Consider the following 14,564-nt stretch of genomic DNA (forward strand, 5'->3'; position numbering starts at 1 on the left):
ATTTTATTTTAAGGAGTGAGCATTTTATTGTCCTAAAAAGATCATGGCCATCTCCTCCACAAAACAAATAGTTACAGGGTTCAGAAGCAATATAAATATTCATTAAAACTGTTGCTGATAATCTTAAGGTGTCTAACAGTATTAAAGATACAAACTACCGCAGCCACATGAAGCTATAGCAAGGAGTAGACTTCCACAGCTATATATAAATGACTTGTCTCAAGTCATTGCTGATATTTCTTTCATGAAGAAAATTTCTAAAATGGCACAGACAACTGATAAGGGTGACTCAAACAAATTATGAAATATGGTCATGGCAAAACTGGTAGAACATTCAGAGCTGCTGTATCTTCTTCTTCTGGCTTTTCCCGGTTAGGGGTCACCACAGCGGATCACCTGTCCGCTCATGATTGGAAGTGGAGTTTTACGGTGTCGAGTTGCCAACCCAACCTTCCACAGAAGGCACACACACGCATGCACTCACACCTAGGGCCAATTTAGAGTGTTCAATCCACCTACAGCATGTCTTTTGGATGTGGGAGGAAACCGGAGCACCCGGAGGAAACCCACGCGACCACAGGGAGGACATGCAGACTCCATACAGAAGGCACCCCAGCCGAGGATCGAACTGGAGAACCTCTTGCTGTGAGGTGGAAATGCTAACTGCTGCACCACCATGGCCACCCATCAGAGCTGCTGTATCTAGTATTGTTTTAAGAATGCATGCCAGCCTTTAGACCAGAGCTTGTTGTTTGCAACCTCTGCCCAAGAGTTCTTAAAAAGAAGTCGAATAGAAGGGTAAAATCTAAGAGAATTTGAAACAAATTTTCCTAGCAGTTGCTATCCCTTTCGTTATATGAAAAATAACAAATGTAAAGGCAGAGTAAAAGGAATACCAGTGAAAGAAATAACCTGAAATTATGAGAAATGGTAGTACAAACAGCAACAAGGATCCTCTCAGCAATATAGATATCATATGGTAATAACCAGTGATAGTCCTTCCAATTGTTTCTTTTACCCTGTCTCCCCAACCCATCCTCTGTGAAGAAGATATAAATCTTAGTGGTTTCAGATAACAGTAGACAAATTGCTCAGAGAAACAGAGTCAACTTATCCCATAGGTTTCTGTGCAGCTTTAGTTTCAAAACTTCTGCTTCATGACCTTATTAAAGTTCAACATTTTTATAACATTGTTGCCATATGTCATCCTTGGGCTCTCATAGACTTGATAATATATACTCCTAGAATTAGTTTCAAATGTTTTCTAACTCAGAACATTACTAACAACTATTTATGACGCTGCATTTCATTTGGTGAAATTTTCCTTGCAACTTTATTAAAGTTTAACATTTTCCACCAGTTTTGAAATTGTCTTTACATTTCACTGCCCCCTACCACAGTCTTAATCATTGTGTGTGTGTCCAGGTTCTCCTTCTACCACCTCCTGAATTCTTGTTCAGTGCTGTTTGTCCACTGTTACCTCATACCTGCAAAATCCACAAGCAGTGCTTTTTGGTCAGAGTAAACCCACTCACCCCTGCATTTATATTTACTGATTGTTGCCTTGGGATGTCTAGACCAACCTTATGAATTAATCTTCAGTGCTCATCTTTGTCAACCACAGACCCATTTCCTGAAGTCATTTTTATGCTTGAGGTCCAGAGCCATCCTCCCAGATCCTGATTTCCTTGTCATGTATGAATCCTTTAATTGGTGTCATTCTACTTAGTATAAATACCTTACAAATTGAGGGTGTTAGATTTGTTCTTGATCACTAGTTACTGGTGGGTTGTGAGTTTTTTTTTCTTTCAAATATTTTTTTTTATTTTCCAAATAATATAATGTTTAACAATACATTCATCAATAAACAAGTATTATAAACCTTTATATACACTATGTACAATTGACCTGAACAAAGGAGGGAAAAAAATTAATAAAATATATGAAATTAGTAACAAAAATGTATAAAGTTACACATTAATTATTTAGGGTTCATTTTTAATGTCTAGATAAGCTTTAACATTTTTTCCCAAGGATTGTTTGTTCATGTTTTAGGTGAAATTCTCAATTCCTTCATCTTGATTTCTAATGTTGCTGTTTCTTCCATCAATCTCAAGAATTCTTCCAGAGTAGGTTCTTGTGAAGACTTCCGCTTTCTAGTTATACATTTCCTTGCCACAGCTAGTATGGACCAAACTAGGTTTAGATCTTTTTTTATTCATTGCAATAGTATCATTAACATTTAAGAGGACTAAAGATTTGGTTAAAATAAAAGTATCTGTGAATATATTGGAGAAAAATAGTAATTTCTTCCCAGAATTCTTTTATATTAATACAATCAAAAAATATATGAGACCAATCAGCTTTACAGTTTAAAGAATATCTCCAACAAATGGATTTATCAAGTGAATTGAATTTGGCTAATTTATCAGGTGTAATAAATGCCCTGTGAATATATTTCCATGTAAATATTTTCCATACGTGTAAATTAAATGTTAAGTTAACAGAACATAAAAGATTTGTTTTACTCTCATTTGATAGATTAGTGTGACATCCTTTTGTTATGAAATTCCAATATCTTGCATTAGGGTTAGTTTTATTTGTTATCAATATTTTGTATAATTTTGAAATTAGATTCGTCCAATTATAATTGTTGTAAATAACTTCAGGTATTAAACATATCAAATTTAGACTAGTTTTATAAGGAGAATTAATAATTTTACTATTAAGATCCTTAACATATGATAATATGCTTTGTAGTATCAACCAATCTGTGGATGGAATGTCATATTTATTCTGAATTTGTTGAATGTCTAATACTACTTGATTCTCTATACAGTGTTGCCAACAAGTGAAGATTTCCCCTCCCATCTAGTTAAAATAACATTATGAATTTTATTGAAGAAATTCTTTGTAGAGCTAAAGGATATTATCAAGTCTAGCAAAATCTTAATATCTGTGTTAGTATATATAAATCTTATGAATAAATTGTAAATATTATTTATATAATTTAAGTTTGTTGGCTTTTGTTGTATTGAATATTAACAGTCAATATGTGCCATATCCTATTATTTTGTTCACTTAATATGCAATTTTTAATTATTTTATTTTCATTTAGAAAAATAATGGTGTGCAATGTTCTCCATGGTGAAGAATAATTAGGATCTATCCAATTAATGATGGTTCTTAATATGGAAGCTTTTATGCATGATTCTAGATCTGGAAGTTTAATTCCACCCATTTCCCAAAATCTAATTTGATGTGTATAGGCTATTATATTTCTTTTTGGATACCAAAGAAAGTTTAATAGAATTTAATTTATTTCTTTCAATATTTTCTTGTTAGGTACTATAGAAATAGCTTGTGCAATGTAATTATTTTTTGAAAGTATTGTCATTTTTATTATTTGTAATCTGTCTAAAAATCTCAAGAACATTTTATTCCAGCTTACTATTAACATTTTTATTTTATTAATTATGTTGCTATAATTTGTGGCTAACGTAGATTCCAAATTATCACATAGTGTTATTCCTAAATATTTTATTATGGGAACTTGTTTGCCTATCACACAATTTGTAGTTAAGGTAAATTCTCTCTTTTTATTCAGATGTATATAATTAGATTTTCTCTTGTTAAATCTAAGGCCAGAAATATGATAAAACCTTTCCATTATTTCATCTAGTTTTTGGACTGATTTGTCTGAGACAGATAACGTGAGTAAAACATCATCAGCAAATAACATAATTTTTGAATTGAGTTGACCATATACATCTATACCTGATATATTAGAGTTGTGGCATATTAATGAGGCAAATAATTCAATTCCTAAGGCAAACAGGATGGGAGACATCGGACATCGCTGCTTTTTACCTTTGGTTATTTCAATAGCCTTTGAGGTAAATGGCCCAAGTTTTACATAAGCCAAATTGTTTTTATAAATATTCTTTATTAGCGTAATAAAATTAGTAGGAAATTCAAAATATTTCAAAGCCTTAAAAAGAAAATCCCAGCTCAATGAATCAAAGGCTTTTTCTATATCCAAAGCTACTATTAGAGCTTCTTGGTTGTTTCTGTTTAGAAAATCTATGAGTGTTAGAATTCTTTGTATATTGTCATGTCTGTATCTTTTATAAATGAATCCTGTTTGATCCTCATTTATTATGTGTATCAATGATTTTTTTTAATTCTTCTAATATTGACATGAAGATTTTATAATCATTGTTAAGTAAATATATTGGCCTATAAGATTTACACTGTAAAGGGTCTTTGTTTTCTTTTATAATGGGTGTAATTAAGGAGTACCTCCATGAAATTGGAGTTGTGTTTTGTGCTAGAGTTTCATTCAAAGTTTTGTGAAACAAGGATATTACTGAAGATGGAAATATCTTATACAATTCATTAATTATTCCATCAATTCCTGGTGTATTATTACTTTTACTTTCCTCGATTTTTCGATTAATTTCTTTTAGAGATATTTGTTTTTGAATGTCTAACTTTAACTTTTCTGGTATCGCCTTTACCTTTACTAATTTCAGGTCTAAGTTTGATGTATTAGATATATGTGAAGTATCATTATAATGGTCAGAAAAATAATGTTTAAATGCATCTAATATATCATTTATATCCGAAACCTTTTTGTTTTTTTTTCCTTCCTTCATGTATAATACTTACAATATTATTTTCAATTTAATGTTTTTTTTAATCTTATTGCTAAATTATGCATATGTTTGGGTGATACTGCATAAGAACTAAGTTTTAACCTTTCTGCAGCTGTATTAGTTTTGTGAGTTAGGATTTCATTATATTTTTTAAGTCTTCCAATGCTTTTTTATGATTATTTTGTGTGTAAGTAGATGAATTAATAGTGAGATCTGTAATTTGTTTTTGGATGTTACATAATTCTGATTCCCCACTCTTTTAGCTTGTTTTTATACCATGAAAGAATGTTTCCATTTAGATAGGCTTTCAAGGTATCCCAAAGAGCAATTACATTTATTTCAGTAGTGTAGTTTATATCTAAAAAGAATTGTACTTCTGAATCTAACCAAGGTTTAAATTGTTTTAATTTTGTAATGTAAGCTGGAATTCTTGACATAAAAAATAATTTCTTATAATCTGTACGTATTTTGAGATTTAATAAATTATGGTCTGAAAAGGGACAAGGGATTATGAAAAATGTTATTATTTTTGAATTTAGCTCTTGAGATATGAAGATTTTATCAGTTCTTGTGTGTGTCCCAAATCTGTGGTCTTGGTGTGAAAATAATAATGAATTGTTCTCCTTATAACTAAATGTATCAATTAGATTTAAACTTTCTTCCCATTTCTTAAGTAGCCTCCCTATAGAACTTACACATAAATTTATTTTGCTTGTGGTCTCTGATTTATCCAATATACAATTAAAATCACCTCCCAAAATCAAATTTCCATTATATACTCTAGTTATTAGATCCATGTGTTTTCTTATTGTCCCAACCCCAATACCTGGAAACTAATATATATTTGCTAATGTCCAGAGTCTATTGTTATATTTCACTATTACTATGGCTAATAGTCCTTCTTTATCTTCATATTTGTAAATTATTTGAGCATTGTGACATTTTTTTTCATAAAATTAAATTTCCCCTAGTCTTTTTCCTGTATGAAGAGTGAGATAAGATCATATATTCATTAGGATTCCAGCTAAACATATTTGTTTTGAAGTGAGTCTCTTGAAGAAATACTACTTGTACTTTATTTAATTACATATATATGTTAATAAATTAGATCTTTTCCTTGGATTGTTTAAACCGTTAGTGTTTAAGGATAAAATAGTCAAGTCCATTCTTAGTATTTAACTTTACATCATATTTGTTTTACCATACCATACAAAATGTAAAATGTGTAACTACTGTGTTAATAATTCTCATTGTAGTCATTATTTTAATTTTGGTCAAATAACGTAAAATAGAGTTTAGTTCAGGCCAATAAAAAAAAGCAAAAAGCCAAAATCGCTTGTATAACAACAAGTATATAAATATTTTTGTAAACCCTCTAATGTACATGAAGTGAAATACACTTCCAATCTGCTGGATGAGAAGAAATCTAACAGATAGCCTACCATAACTTCCCTCATGAAAAAAGAAAGAAAAAAAACTAATCCCTTTCTAGCTGTAGTGCACCTTTTCTCTTATCTTGGAGATTTAACAATATTAGTTATTATTTTCCCCTATATAGCTATTAATAATGAATTAACATAATGTATGGAAATGAGTATTGATTTGGTAATACAGTTTAATTTTAGATTAGATTAGACTTCTTTATCAGAGTATAATCATCTTATCATGCACTACTTAAACATTCATAAATTAAAATCTCATTTATAATTCAGTAAATGTTGCTTAACATTAGCTCTTTTTAGCCTGAGAGTAGTATATATACATATTAATAGTCTCCAATATTCTGATATGACCAATATACCAATGATTATGTCAGATAAACACCCTCCTACATACCAAAAATAGATTATAACTGAGTGAAGTAAATTTAGAAATGTATCAATAAGTGAAGATAAATATGGACAAGTCTATTCAGAACACTTGAATCATACTACAAAAACTATGTAGTCCATCAAATGAACCCTTAGAGTTGTGTTCACTAGAGATAATAATGTAAGTATGTTTAAATGAACAATACATGTCATAAATCTCTACATATCACTTACATGCTTTCAGTTAGAGACAAATGAAAGCATAACCAGATTCAGTTTATTTTAAGTCCACCCATTAATGTAGTTGTGACAAAGTAAAAGAAAAAAAATAAGAAAGACAACATTAGACCATAGTGATCACTCACTGATGATGAAACAGAATCAATTTACCCTGATAAGTGGCCATGTGGCTGAGCAATTTATAAACTTTTTAATACTAATACATACTTATAATATAAATTCATATTATGAGAATATCATCACAGATTATTCAACAAAATACTAGTCAAGACAGAGCATTACTGAAGCTGTTCTGCACAGCCACAGTTCCTTAGAACCTTTATAATAGAGTGTTTATCAAAGACTGTGTCATGCAGCAAAATAGAAGAGTAGGCAGACTCCCTTCTTTGTTATTAAATTGTTAAAAGTAATGACACTCTAAAAATTACAAAACCTATTAAGCTGAGCAGTGCCTCAAGAAATCTCTCTATCTCATATCTATTTAATTAGTGTTCTACTTGAATTTCTCATCAAGAATTACAATTTACAAATCTGTCTTATTTTACTACTTGAAGCAGTAGCAAAAGCAGACCATGAAGACATTTTCTCATGGGCCCTTTACTTTAAAGAAATAAAGATGAAAATCCAAAGTGAAGTTATTTTACCAACCATCTCACTAAGAAACTGATAACCTTATTATTTAAACAGTTATCAAATATCAGCTGCATAATAGTCAGCTATACAACTAATGTCTGAAGGATTAAAGGTAGTTTATGTTATAAATCCCTGCCTTAACTAGATGTGTAGCATACAGAATATCATTTAGGATTTGCTTTTCTTAGCAACCTATATCTGTAAATGTGTAATTCAAACAATTCTTGGTAGAATGAATGACATCTAAACTACTTTATTATGCAAATTTATGTGCAGTTTTACTATAGGTTTCTCAGTACTTCCCCATCACCAAGGCAACTCCCACAATACATTAACGGGCACTCACAAGACTGTCTGAGATGCCAATTTTATGAGTTATAGAACCATGGCTTAAAGTTTTGCTGGGAGTAAATCAACTGTTCATCATAGAAAATAAGTACACGTGCCCACACAATTTAGTAGTGCAGTTAAACAACTACTTGCATGTTGGTGTAAGAATTTTGGCTAATTACCAGCATCTTTGCCACTTTACTGAAAGTTGAACCCCACTTACCAAAGATGAGAAAGCACTAAAGGGGGAGGAGTAATCAGTAATTTACTATCTACTGTATTCAGTATTTATTTGGTTACTGCTTAATCAATTCAATTGAACATGCCTAGGCAGTGTGAGCAGAGGAAAATAACACTGTACAATACAGGGTTTACTATGTTATCTAATAAAGTAATGTGCACATTATATTCAAATAAGCAGGAGTTATAAGTACAAGGTAATAAGTCCCTTTGTGGCTTCTGAAATTAGATGATTTCTGTTACCAGGTTAATGAAGTATTCAGTATAATATGTCTAAAACCTGTCTTAATTTTACTTATGTGCACAGAAGTATGTCACAACTGCAGCTGATGTGTGCATCTCACACACGTATTTTCCTGTTTACACTTGCAACGCTGTAACAGATGCTTGCAAAACTATCAGACATGTCATTTTACTGGATCACCATAGCATAGTCTATCTTATAGCCTAGGCAGGAATAATTCAGAAGTAAGAAAGGACTGTGTTTACTTCAAGTGTAACAATGTAGTCTGTAATGCTTCTATTACTTTTTCAACTGGATGTTATTCAATGTTTCTATAAGTTCTTTTTTGTGTTACCTACATGAAAAACAGCTACTCTGTCACTGATTTCACACCTATTCTTTTTATTTATTTAAAAGAAGTCAGGGTTTGTAGATTTTAATAATCCAAAGACCATGTTAAATGAGCTTAAAATATACTGCTTGTGCAACTGATATCACACTACAAGCTCTACCTTAACAAAAGACAAGCAGGGGATTCCTTAACTGACTGTTCCCACCTTAAATCTTTTCATAGCAGACAAGGGAAGCTCTAACTAGTGCACAAGAATATTTCAAATAACAGCATTGTCAGAACCCAGTAACGGAACTCTGTTTATAGTGACTCTGTTTTTTCCACATTTTAAAATATGAATATCTATGTTACTTTTAAAATGGGAATTTGAAGTGTAGTGAAGTCAGTAAGCCACAGAAACTATGATTAAAAATTTTCAATTCCTATTATGCAACAATGAGGTGAACTAAATATACTATTAATAAAAAGGGAGATGAGAAAAACATTTGTGTATATGTTGTCTCTGTTCTTCCTTTACATATAACTAATTATACTAAAGTGAAAGATAATATTTGAATCTGGTTTTCCTCACTGCCTATGAATGAGATGTAACTATATTTTTAGAAGTCACTCTAAGTTAAAAATACATTTAACATCATCAGACACAACCACTAGACTTGTGATGAGTATGTTGCATAAACTATAAGTTTAAGAAAAAGTATAAATGTCTCAGAGTATAGTAGGCAATATAATAGATAAAATACATGCATTTTGAGTTAAAGTCCAGAAGTCTATATCTTTGTTGATTCTTTGAGAGATTTGGAAGACTGCAGTTTTAGAATCAGTTCTTTGTTTCTTTTTCCTTACATCAGACCAAGTATTTTTTTCTGGAGATCTTTTCAAGTTGGTGGAAACAGTCCAGTCCATTTCTTCAGGAATTATGATTATATTATTATTCTTGATGAAGGTAGAAGCTTCTTCAATGTTAAAGGTTCTCAAGACATTTGAATAGAAAATTCTGATTCTAGCAGGATATATCATCTGTGCTTTTATTTTGTTTGAGAAGTTTCACTAATGGCCAAGTTTTTTCCGTGTTTCTAACGCATTTGCAGAATAATCATTGTCAAATCTGATCTGACTCTGTTTGTATGTTATGGAACTTTTTCTCCAGGCTGTTTTTAAAATGAGCTCTTTATCCAAGAAGGACAGGAACTTTACCACAATTGATCTTGGTGGTGCATTAGGTGAAGGGGGTATAGAGTTTCCTATGGCTCTGCGAGCTTTTTCTATTCCATTTGATAATCCCTCTTTTAAATCAAGCACTACAAGAAGCCAGGAATTCAAAAAGGTGATGATGTCTTCTCCCTCAGTTTTTTTCTGGAAGGCCAAATATTCTTATATTAGTTCTCCTCTCCCTGTTCTCTAAATCATCCACTTTATTAAGTAGCCAGTTATTTTGGTGAAGTAAGAATTCTGTCTGCGTTTCCTCTTCTTTGAGCCTTCCATCTATGTCATTTAGTGATGTCTCCATATCAAGTAATTTACTTTGTTGTTGCTGCAGTATTTCTTTTAGTACATCTGTTTGCTTTTGGCATTTTTCCTTGAGAGTTTCCAGATTATCAGTGAATCTATCCATTTTCAATGGCAGTTCATGTAATGTGGAAGACATCAGTTGTATCTCCTTCTATAGAGTGGTTTCTAAGTGAGAATTATTTTAACTGGCCATTAACAAACAGCTGTGATGTTCTCCAGAATATTTTGACAGGAAAAACTCAATAATATTTCTTGAAATTTGGCAGAGTTGTAGTTCTTAAGTTCCTTAATATTTTTTTTCTATTTCTGGTTAATGAAAATATTTTTTCCCTGTTTTCTAGTACTGTATTGTGGAGCTCTAAAAAATGCTGCTTATCTGTTTGCCATCTAGCCCCCACCATGAGTTGCAAGTTTTCATGGTTTCTTTCTGTCCGTGTGAATTTTTTTTACCTCTAACATCGCAAATGCTTTTTGATTAGCTAGTCTAACTTCTGTCTGCAGATAACCTTTGTCTTTGTCCTGGACCTTGCTGTCTTTGGTCAAGGCAGAAAAGGGCCAACATGTTGAATTAAATTACCTAGTTATTAAATGATTAACTACATAAATCATTGCTTATAATTCAAGCATATTAAATGATTCTGTCTTAGCTCTCTACTAGGAAACAGTTTTGTGGTTAAATAAAAGGAATGCAAGACAATAATCATCTGAGTGCAATGTTAGTAAACATTTGATGTTAAGTTGTCTATCTCGCCTTCATTCTTGCTGTTTGGGATCGGAGCCGATCCTTGGCTCCAACTTGGCCATCTTCAATAGCTCAAGAGCTGTTTACTGGCTAGAGACTACCTCTTATCCCATGATGCCTAGCGATAGCTACCCAGATCTCATTTGCTGCTTCAGCTGCAAGGTGTGTCATTTTCTGGCTCAGGCTTATATTTTCAAATTTCTTTGTGTAGAAATATATTCTTATACTCCTTAAAACTATTAGATAAATTACCTTTTCTTAGTTTTATTTACTAGTGTTTGTTGTTGATGGGGGCCCCCCCAAGGGTCAAAAGAGTGGGAAAATGTGGTTCCGGTTCCGTAAATCTGAGGGAGCCCTGCCTGACACACACGCACTGATTTTTCCTCCAGAGGCAGAGGAGAAAACAATAATAATAGATGCCACCCTCGTAGCAGAGGGGGTCCGCAGAACCAGGGCAACAGAGAATCTTTCTCTGATAAGCCCTTCCAGCATCCCTGAAGGGTTGCCCGGCTGCTCACCTCTGGAGGCAGTCAGGGGAAGACTTTCACTGTACCCAAAAGCCTGGCAAAGTTTAACAAAAGACAGATGGATACGGTCCATTATATCCAGAGGTTACAAAATTCCCTTCCATCAACCCCCTTTACAGTCAAGGAAGACCCTTCCAGATGTTCCACCCAATCTGAAGGAGCAAGCAGTAATAGAAGTTTCAAAACTGATAGAAAAAAAGAGCCATCCAGGAAGTCCCCACAGACCAGCACGGATCCGGAACTTACTCAAGGTTGTTTTTGGTACCAAAAAAAACAGGGGACTGGAGACCGATTCTGGATCTCAGCAGACTTAACAAATCTGTACAAAGAACAAAGCTTCGGATGGTCACGCTACAGTCCATTCTACCCTTCCTGGGTCAGGACAATTGGATGTGCTCGATAGATCTTCAGGACGCATACTACCATATCAAGATGGACAGACGCTCCAGGAGATTTCTCCACTTTCAGGTGGGGGCCAGTCATTACCAGTTCAGAGCTCTGCCCTTTGGTCTCACCAAAGCCCCCAGGGTGTTCACCAAATGTATGGCAGTGGTCACGGCTCACCTGAGATGTCAAGGATTCCAGGTGTTTCCATATCTAGATGACTGGCTCCTCACTGCTACCACCAGGCATAAACTCCTACATGCACGGGATTATACAATCACATCCTGCACCCGACTAGGTATTACAATAAATTTCAAAAAATCTGCCTTGTTGCCCTGTCAATCTATCACATACATAGGAGCAGACTTAAACACAAGGGATATGTTCATAAGGTTGTCACTAGAAAGAGTGTCCACAATTCGTCAACAAGTGCAAATTCTAATGCAGAGCAAAAGGATCCAAGTAAGGTATGTCCTTCAAACTCTGGGCTCCATGGCAGCTGCCATTCTTCTACTCCCACTAGCGCACTTCCACATGAGAATTCTTCAGTGGCTTCTTTTCACGCAGTGGTCTTTCCAAGAGCTACCCATGTCTCACATGATCCTGATCACGGAGGCATGCAAAAGACACCTTTCCTGGTGGATGGTCTCCCCATTAGTTACTCAGGGCAGACCTTTCATACAACCCCCTCGGGTAGCCACAGTGATGACAGACACCTCCCTGATTGGGTGGGGGGGCATTATCTGGGCAGGACAGTCCAAGGCACTTGGCAGCCTCACAAGTACCATCTGCACATAAATGTCCTAGAAATGAGAGCCGTGCTCTTAGCGTTGCAAGCTCTTCAAGACTCTCTTCCTTTCGGAACCATTGCAATTCAAACAGACAACATGTCGGTGGTGTGGTACATGAACAAGCAGGGCGGAACCAGATCTTACCCCCTGTGTCAAGAAGCACTCAGATATTGGCAGTGGGAGATTTCCTCCCAACATTTTCTGATTGCGACGCACATCCCTGGGAGATCCAACGTCATAGTGGACAGGCTCAGCAGAGCTATTCTCATGCCTCACAAGTGTCTCTGAATCAGGAAGTTGCAGATCTTATTTTCTGCAAATGGGGACAGCCTTGCTGCGATCTTTTTGCCACACCCTTCAGCAGCAAATGCAGCAACTACTTCTCCCTTCTTCTGCTTTCAGGTCACATACCCACAGATGCTCTAGTCTGCGATTGGCCTCAGGGACTTCTTTATGCTTTTCCTCCATTTCCTCTGATACTGAAACTCATACAGAAAGCAAAATCGTTGGGTTGCAAAATGATCCTCATTGCCCCCTACTGGCCAAGACAGATATGGTTCCCATTCCTGCACCATTACTTTCTCGATCAGCCCTGGACACTGGACCCAATTCCAGATCTCCAGATTCATCAGTCAGGCGGGTTGCATCAGTCCCTCCAAACTCTCCATCTCACAGCTTGGTTGCTCCACTTCCAACCTTAGCCAGGCTTCCCAGCATTTCCCCAGCAGTCCGTGAGAATATTGTCTCCTCTCATAAATCTACAATGAGAAAAATTTATGCTAGCAAATGGAAACGTTTTTCTTGTTGGGCAGAGTCTAGGAATGTGGATCCCTTCTCAGCCCCAGTCCACGAAATTCTGGAATTCCTGGCACAACTTTTTCACTCCAGGGCCGCTTCCGCTACGATTAGGGTACAATTAGCGGCCATTTCTAATTTTCATATTGGTTTGTCAAATGCTATGTCTCATAAGCTCTGTAAAGCTTTTTTGAGAGGAACATCTCTTCTTAGACCTCCAGTGAGAAATCCCTCTCCCCCTTGGGACCTCAATTTAGTCCTAACTTCCTTAATTCTGCCTCCTTTTGAACCAGCAGCATCCTGCTCCATCAAGTTTCTATCTTGGAAGACACTCTTTCTGGTAGCTATCACTTCAGCTATGCATGTCTCGGAACTTCAAGCACTATGTGTTTGTCCTCCCTACCTGGTGTTTCACAAGGACAGAGTTGCTGTGAGGACTAATGCGTTGTTTCTTCCTAAAGTCTGCTCAGAAAATAATTTAAACCAATCTATAGATCTCCCTGTGTTCTTCCCAAATCATAGCAACAAGGCAGAGTACAAACTTCACCAACTGGACGTTCATAGACAATTGCATTTTTACCTGCACAGAACTAAAGATATAAGAAAGTCAGACCAATTATTCCTTTCTTATGCCTTAAACAAATAAGGTTTCCCAGTTTCCAAGGTGACCTTATTCAGATGGCTGTCCCACACTATTACTTTTATTTACCATTTAAGGAACAAAGAGTTACCAATTAAACCGAAAGGTCATTCTGCTAGGGCGTTAGGCACCTCCGTAGCCTTTCAGTCTAGGTTGCCCATGGATTCTATCCTATGCAGCTGCCACATGGGCAAACCCTCATACCTGTATTTCTCATTACAAGGTGGATATGGTCTCCCGGAACAGAGCTGACTTTGGTTCCACTGTTCTGAAGAGTCTGTTCCACTGAGCCACCCAGGGTATTAGGTGCTAGGGACCCTTTCCCAAACAGCAAGAATGAAGGCGAGATATACAACTTAACATTAAGAAGTTATGTACCTACCATAATGTTCCATGTTAGTTGTCTTCATCTCGCCTTCTTTCTTGCATCCCTCCCTCCGTCCCCCATCCAAATGGATTGAGAGGAGTTCCATTTTTCGCTGGCTGAGTATTCTTTTATTGTTATTCTTCTGGCCAGGTCTTCCTAACCTATTCTGGATATTAGAATGCATGGAACAACCAGTTTTTTGATAACTGGTTTCTTTCTTATTATGTCTGGATTAGCTATTTCAAACAAGATCTGGGTAGCTATCGCTAGGCATCATGGGATAAGGGGTAGCCTCGAGCCAGTAAACAGCTGTCGAGCT

The sequence above is a fragment of the Protopterus annectens genome, chromosome 13.part0, assembly GCF_019279795.1.
Source record: "Protopterus annectens isolate FY-2018-M chromosome 13.part0, PAN1.0, whole genome shotgun sequence".
Classification (NCBI taxonomy): domain Eukaryota; kingdom Metazoa; phylum Chordata; order Ceratodontiformes; family Protopteridae; genus Protopterus; species Protopterus annectens.